Here is an 8,177-nt window from a genome sequence, read left to right on the forward strand (position 1 = left end):
GCACCTAAGTCTCTGATATTATCCGATGGTTCATGTTGCTGTCCCGACGGTAATGTATATGGTTGTTTGAGTGTGCATTCTCTTCCAAAGCGGATGAGCTCAGATTTTTCTTCCGTTCAACTGCATATTGTTTTTTGTGCCCACTGGTTTACTGCACATAGGTCTGATTGAAGCATTGTTCGATCATATGCTCCCTTAATGACTTGCTGAAGCTTAGAGTCATCTGCAAATATTTTTATGGTGCTCTGTTCAATAGAACGTGTAATGTCATTGATATAGTTATAGACAATAAAAAGAAGTGGACTCAGCACAGTACCCTGCGGAACTCCGCTGATGACTTTTGCTGGTCTTGATTGGAGGCCAACACCCACAACATGCTGAGTCCTGTTCGTTAGGAAATACATAATCCTTAACAGTATGTATATATAATATATATATATATATATATATATATATAATAATATATAATATAATATAAATATATGTATGTGTGGTGTTGTGTATATAAATTAATTAGAGGATATGTTAACCCCATGAAGGGATGGTTTCGTCCAAGGAAATACTGGTTCAATACCTAGTATTTTGGGAGAATGAGTATCCTTAAAATAGTAAGTATATATAAAGCATATAGTTTATATCCATTTAAAATAAGAAAAGAAGATGGATATTAGGAAGTTTATAATTGTTTATTATTAACAATAAATTAGTCATCTTCAATGTACATATCTGTAATTAAATTATTGAGTATTAATTGAAACGGCTGTAAGAACCGAAGATGACCAATTTGTTGTTAATAATAAACAATAATTAACTTCCTAATCTCCATTTTCTTTTCTTCTGTTATACACACACAAATACTCACACACACGCACACACGCTCACAGTATATATATATATAATATATATATATATATATATATATATATCTATATAATATATATATATGATATATATATATATATATAAATGTACATATGTATGTATGTATGTATCTATGTTCGTAAATATGTAAGTCTCTCTTCTATTTTTAATTATTATAAATCTTCCACGGAGGAGGGAGCCGGTTTCCAACAAAGATACAAGGTTTCCTCTTTGGATGTAGTTAACACAGACAATTTACATTTGGAACTTAAGAAAAGTCTTGCATACTTTTACTGCTCCACTCACAGATTGGACTTGTACGAATCAGCCGGCCAATTTCTCTTTCTAAACATCCCAGTTTATCCAGATTCTCCTTTAAGTATTTACTACTGCTCCAATTGTTATTGATATGAATATGAATTCAGAGTCTTGATATAGAAGCTGGAGTTTTCGAAGCAGTGGTCTATAGATATTGTCTTTTTCTTTGATTTTCAAAGAGATATATCTGCAGGGCAGCTAACCTCTATGATGGTACATACTTTGCCTCTCTGTCCCAAACAACAATATCTGGCCTGTTATTCTTGCATTTGACAGAATGTATGTATGTATATGTATGTATGTATGTATGTATGTATGTATGTATGTATGTATGTATGTATGTATGTCATACATACAAGAGTCATCTTCGTAGTCATAAAGCGAGACAGATGAGTGACAATCTGGCCACTGGTGGTGGTGTAACACACCATACTAATCATATCTGTCGGGCATGTGGAAGAGAGTGTAATTCGGCGGGAGGACTTAAACGACATGCAAAGGTACATGAAGCCCAGTTACAACTACAGCCGGCTATTACCAGTAAAGGTTATAGTTGCCAATTTTGTACAAGACATTGTAGATCTTTGGCTGGGCTAAAAAGTCACATTCGACCACAGCACCAGTAACAGTTAAGCTTCGTGCAATGGCCATACTCGATAACGAGGGGGCAGCCATAATAATAATAATATGTATGTATGTATGAATGTATTTATGTATGTATGTATGTATGTATGTATGTATGTATGTATGTATGTATGTATGTATGTATGTATGTATGTTATGGATGTATGAAATGGATGAGTCATTCGTTAGAACTTCCAAGCATCCGAAATGTTAAATAGTGGCATTTTATTATAGATATCAGCGTTCAATTCCTGTCGCTACCTAGGCCTTGGGTTGACTTAATCCCACGATGTTGTACTTGAATGGTCACAGGTCAACGACTGAAATCTTGAAAGCAATATTCTGTGTACTTATTCGCAGGGGCACACGCGTACAAATCTACTCAGCTATACATCCACATACAACTAGAGATAAAAACCACTCATACATGGAAGTGTGCAGACTGACAAATGTTTTCCGTGAGAACTCTTCAGTCCTCAAGTATCAGGCAGCAAATCAGAGGACATTCCTTTATTTAAATACATACCACGCTTCTAAGAATGATAAAAGTTTATTGTCTTCCTTTATCCTGTATCATGAGTTTTGAAGAGGACATTCCCAGTACACTAATTTCTGGTTACAGGATACAGGAATAAGAAAGAGAGGCACGAAAAAGAGAGACGGACAACAGAGAGAGAGAGAGTCGTAAGGAAGTAAATATGGGGTGCAACCATGATACATACATACATATATCTATATATGTATATGTGTGTGTGTATATATATATATATATATGTGTGTGTGTGTGTGTGTGTGTGTATGTGTGTGTACATGTTAATATGTATCATATATGTATGGAATATTGTGCATATATATATGTATATATTTATATATGTGTATATATATATATGTGTGTGTGTGTATATATATTTATGTATATATATGAATATATAAAAAACACACATCCACTTAGATACCTATATATATATATGTATATATATGTATATATATATATATGTGTGTGCGTGTAATATATTATTATATATATATATATATAAATATATATTATTATATATATATATTAATATATATAACTAATATATATATATATATATATATATATATATATATATATATATATATATATATATATATTATATATATATAATATATAATGTATATGTATATATCTATATCTATGTATCTATATTGGGCTAAGGAATAATTCATGAGCGTTTCTGTTTTTCTTTCTTTCTTTTTCAAATTTGAAACTGCAAGCAGAAATATCTACTTACTTACATACATACAAAAGATGTTGAATAACGCTGCATGGATACGTGTAACTAGGATGAAATCTAAATAACAACCGAACCAATAGGATGCAAAGGGACATCACATAGCAAGATATCGATGTATTCAGAAAAAAATGTCGGGGGAGAGTTTAAAGAGATTATAATAAACGAAAGACTGTAGTAATAGTAACACACATCTGTTATCTTTTATCTGTTACTAGCTTCAATCGAACAAATCGACCCCAAGACATTTTAAAAAGTCTATTACTTACTGTATCGGTGTATTTTATCTAACTGCTAGGTAAAAGGACATAAACACACCAACGCTAATTTGTGAAGCGGAGATGGGGGACATACACAGACAAAGATACGCGCCCACACACATACACACACACACACACACACACCACGCACACAGACACACACGTATATATATATATATATATACATATATATTATATATATATATACTGTATATATACACGTATATGCGTATTTATATATGTATATATGTATATATATATGTATCTATATGTATATATGTTTGTGTGTGTGTGTGTGTGTGGTTAGGGTGCTTCACTCACGATCCTTAGATCGCAAATTAGATTGTTGGACCGGCCGCGAATTTTTTTCCCACGAGAGTTCCGGACCTCAGAATAGGTATAGGTGCAAATCTATCTAATTACTTGTCTCCTAGAATCAGCCATAACTCCACGATCGGTCGACTTACAACACCGTTCTTCGTCGTGAGTTTACTTAACCGAGTGTGTTAATTAACGTAACAACAAGGTCACGGTGAGCTCTGATTGTTCTGTATGCAAATGAGTTCATTACCTGGGCTCGAAAATCTCGTGGGAGAAAATTCGCGGACTGACCTGCTCGTTGTGCTCTTGACATATCATTCAACATTGCTTTGCGATTACTTCGACACCTGACTTGTGACACACATGTGCAGCGGCACAGACAATGTCGATTTGATGGAGGAAGAGAGCTAATGTACAACACGTGCATTTGATCACTATGGACAAATCATTTCAGCTGGCCGTCCAGCAGAATCTGAACACTCTCATGTCGCTTTCGAGCTGTGACCACCATATGTACCGTATAGATGTGTATAAATGTGTGTTTATATATGTATTAGTATATATATATATATATATATATATATATATATATATATATATATATTATATATTTATATATATATATATATATATGTTATTTTTGATTATATATATGTTGTGTGTGTTGTAATAATAATAATAATAATAATAATAATAATAATAATAAATAATACAGAAAACGAGAAAGAAACCATACTCTGGGATATGCCGATACACACAGATAGAGAAATTAAGGCCAACAGACCAGATATAGTTGTCAAAGATCATGAAGAAAAAAAATGCTTTCTAATTGATGTATCAATACCGGCAGATGACAACGTGTCTCTAAAAGAAATGGAGAAACTTTCAAAATACAAAGACCTGGAAATAGAGGTAACCAGAATGTGGAATCTAAAAACAGAAACAATTCCTATCATAGTAGGTGCATTAGGCATGATAAAAAAATATTCAGACAAATACATAACAAAAACACCAGGACTTACAAACACATATAACATACAGAAAATTGCACTGCTAGGCACTGCACACATCCTACGCAGAACACTTTCCATACAATAACCATCAGAGCATCACAACAAATCACAGCACATACCTAAGGCACACAGAGCTGCGCTCGGTAGTGAAGTGAAAGCATGCTATAAAAATATACTACTAAATAATAATAATAATAATAATGATAATTGTTTCTTTTTATTACCCACAAGGGGCTAAACATAGTGGGGACAAACAAGGACAGACAAACGGATTAAGTCGATTATATCGACCCCAGTGCGTAACTGGTACTTATTTAATCGACCCCGAAAGGATGAAAGGCAAAGTCGACCTCAGCGGAATTTGAACTCAGAACGTAACGGCAGAGTTCAAATTCCGAAATAATAATAATAATAATAATAATAATAATAATATAATAATAATAATAATAATGCCCTGATGCAGTACCAGGCAGTGGCTCTCATGGCTTCTGATCGTAACTGATTGGAAGTGTTATCATGTACATTGTTTGTCTTGGTATAAAAGATGGGCTACAGCAAATATTTGCTCAATACCACAGATTTGCTTGTCAGTTGTTTGACCTTAGCCAGTTGAGCATGTCCACTTAGTTGCTGACGATATGTGCATCTCTGATCACGAGCAGGAAGTAGTGGGGGAGCATCATAGCCATGTGTTGAGAAGGATTCTTTGAGGTTTGAATAATTCACCTCTGGAAACATGGGGTTTCGTTCAACGGTCCTTAAACAACCCTTATCAGGGACCTTTTGAGCGGGATGTGTTACTCGATCTGAAGAAAATTCTAACTGGGCTCCACCTGCAAGGTCATGTGCTGTTTATCTTTGATATGAGAAACCATGTCGCGCACATATGGTTGTGATGCATGTGCCTGGTGTACCCTTATCAGACGAGTAGTCATGATGGGTATACTGGGCTTCGTATATTTTACCCCAGTGTCACTTTGATGGCATGCTCTGCTCGCTCACTCAATAATAATAATAATAATAAAAGCGAAACTCTGTTTGTTCGACTGAGACCCCTGTATCTTAGTTTACATTTGCTCTACATAGACATATTATACGTTTTTGGAATCAGGATGGTCCCAGGATTGAAAATCTGCCCTTCATTTGATTCTCGAACATCCAGCATTGTGATCTGATTTAAAAGCATTTGGGTTGCTATTTCTAGCAGATAGAGCTTGGCTGATTCACGCTATATTCATTGGCGTTTTTCAGATGACGCCAGAAATTAAGGTGGAGATAAATGACATTCACATCGTTAGCTTTAAGTCGTGATAAGAACTTTGGGAAACATTGGCCAACAGTTGGAACAATAGAATGACTGCATTACAGAATTAATTCTTATCCGTCCTTAAGTTCTGATCAAAAACCGCCTGGGCATATAGTCATTTACTGTTGGGCTGCAGGGTCAATCAGCATGCTTTAAAGTCCGGAGTCCGTCTCTCAAGCTAGTATGTATACATATAAGTTTAATGTACAATTTATGGCTTTATATAATCCGGTGATATTCACCAAAAAGCTCCTTTAGTGGACCAGGCTACAAACCACATAGTAAATCAATAGGCAGGAGTGCATTGTAGAGTCCTAAGATTACTTACTGCATGAGGAGTATACAGAACATAAAGAAAACCAGGAGGTATGAGGTGAACCTATTTATTTCATTAGTTGATATCCATAGAATGACAATCGTTTCGCTGTCAGAAGTGATCGTCATCTTATGGATCTCAACTGGTAAAATGAATATATTCACCTCATACCTTCTCAGTTCCCTTATATTCCATACACCCCCCCATATATATATATATAACGGGAAGGTTTACGAAAATAAACAAAAGACGAAGGTAGGTGGAGTACAAACAAACAATTGTATTAGTATGGCGCTCAGGAATAGAAATAAAACAAGTCTCTCTCTCTCTCTCTCTCTCTCTCTCTATCTCTCTCTCTATCTATATATATAATATATATATATATATCTATATATATATATATATATATATATAATATATATATATACTCAGCAGCATCGTACGGCATTACTCGGGTTTGTAAGGGAAATAACTATATAAGCATTTTTAGTGAGAGTTATAGCCAAAAAATAGCAAAAAATGCATTAAAAATGGAAAAAAATGATGGTAATTTTTTTAAAAAATCGTTGACTCATCGTAGACATTTTTAGAGAGTTACTTCCCTTATATAATAACGAAAAAAATGCATTAAAATGGAAAAAAATGATAGTAATTTTTTTTTTAATCGTAGACTCATCGTAGACGCGCGCTAATACCCAGAAGGGCTCGATATGAATCACGACTATAAGATACCCGCAAAATGGGAGTAGTTAGGAATCTAAATCGTAGGAGACAGACACACACCTTACTTTTATAATATATATATATATATATATATATATATATATATATATATATATATATATATATTGGAAGAGATGCGTACCGTTCAATCGTATCGTATAATAATAATAATAATAATATATATATATATATATATATATATATATATATATATATGCATATGTGGGCTCAGGACGTCATGAAATGTGTACACAGAAAAATACGACCTACGAGTACATGGAATATGAACTACCTTTTCGAACATCGAAAGACACAAAGCAAGGCAACACAAAGAACGACCCTTCATCAGTTGTTGGCTGTTTTTCTACTCTCGAATTTCGAGCATTTAACAACAATATACGCTTTCGATAAAACAGTTGCACCCGCAAAGCAAATTAAATAAAATTTGTTATTTTTCGGAGGGTCAAAATTGGTAACGCAAAAAGGACAGTGAAAACAAACAAGAAAGGCTGCTAAACCTAAACGAAGTGTGGTGGCGAACGCGTAAATCAAGCTTGGACAGGAGACACACAACAACACGTCTTCCTTGTTCCACTTGACCATCGGCCATCTTTCCTCTAACTTGAGTTTCTTTCTTTCTTTCCGTTGTGTATATGAGTATATGTGTGTGTGTACGGTATATTCTAATAAGCTTAAAGTTTATAAGCGATCACCATGTAGTGTCTAAAGAAAATAGTGAAATATCGGGATATTCTTTAGACTATTTTCTTTAGTCATTACACAACGATTGCTTATAAAATATCATTATTATCATTTACTGAAGTGTAAAAATCAACACTTCTTACCAAGCACGCGCACACACGCATACACACACCACACACACACACACACACACACACACACTCACACATGCATACACACTCATACATGCATACACACTCACACATGCATAGCATACACACATATCTAATTATCTGTAGACCATCCTCAGTTGATGTCGCTCAGTGCAGTTGTTTGATAATGGGTCGGAATGTCGACCAGGTTCCGGACACACATCTAGATGTTGTGGTTCTCACACATCGTTCTTGTTCTTATATTGCAGATTAAGGAGCTCTTCCTTATATCTTAGTTATTTATTATTAATATATTTATTCAGCTTTC

Source organism: Octopus sinensis, linkage group LG4 (assembly GCF_006345805.1).
Source record: "Octopus sinensis linkage group LG4, ASM634580v1, whole genome shotgun sequence".
Lineage (NCBI taxonomy): Eukaryota > Metazoa > Mollusca > Cephalopoda > Octopoda > Octopodidae > Octopus > Octopus sinensis.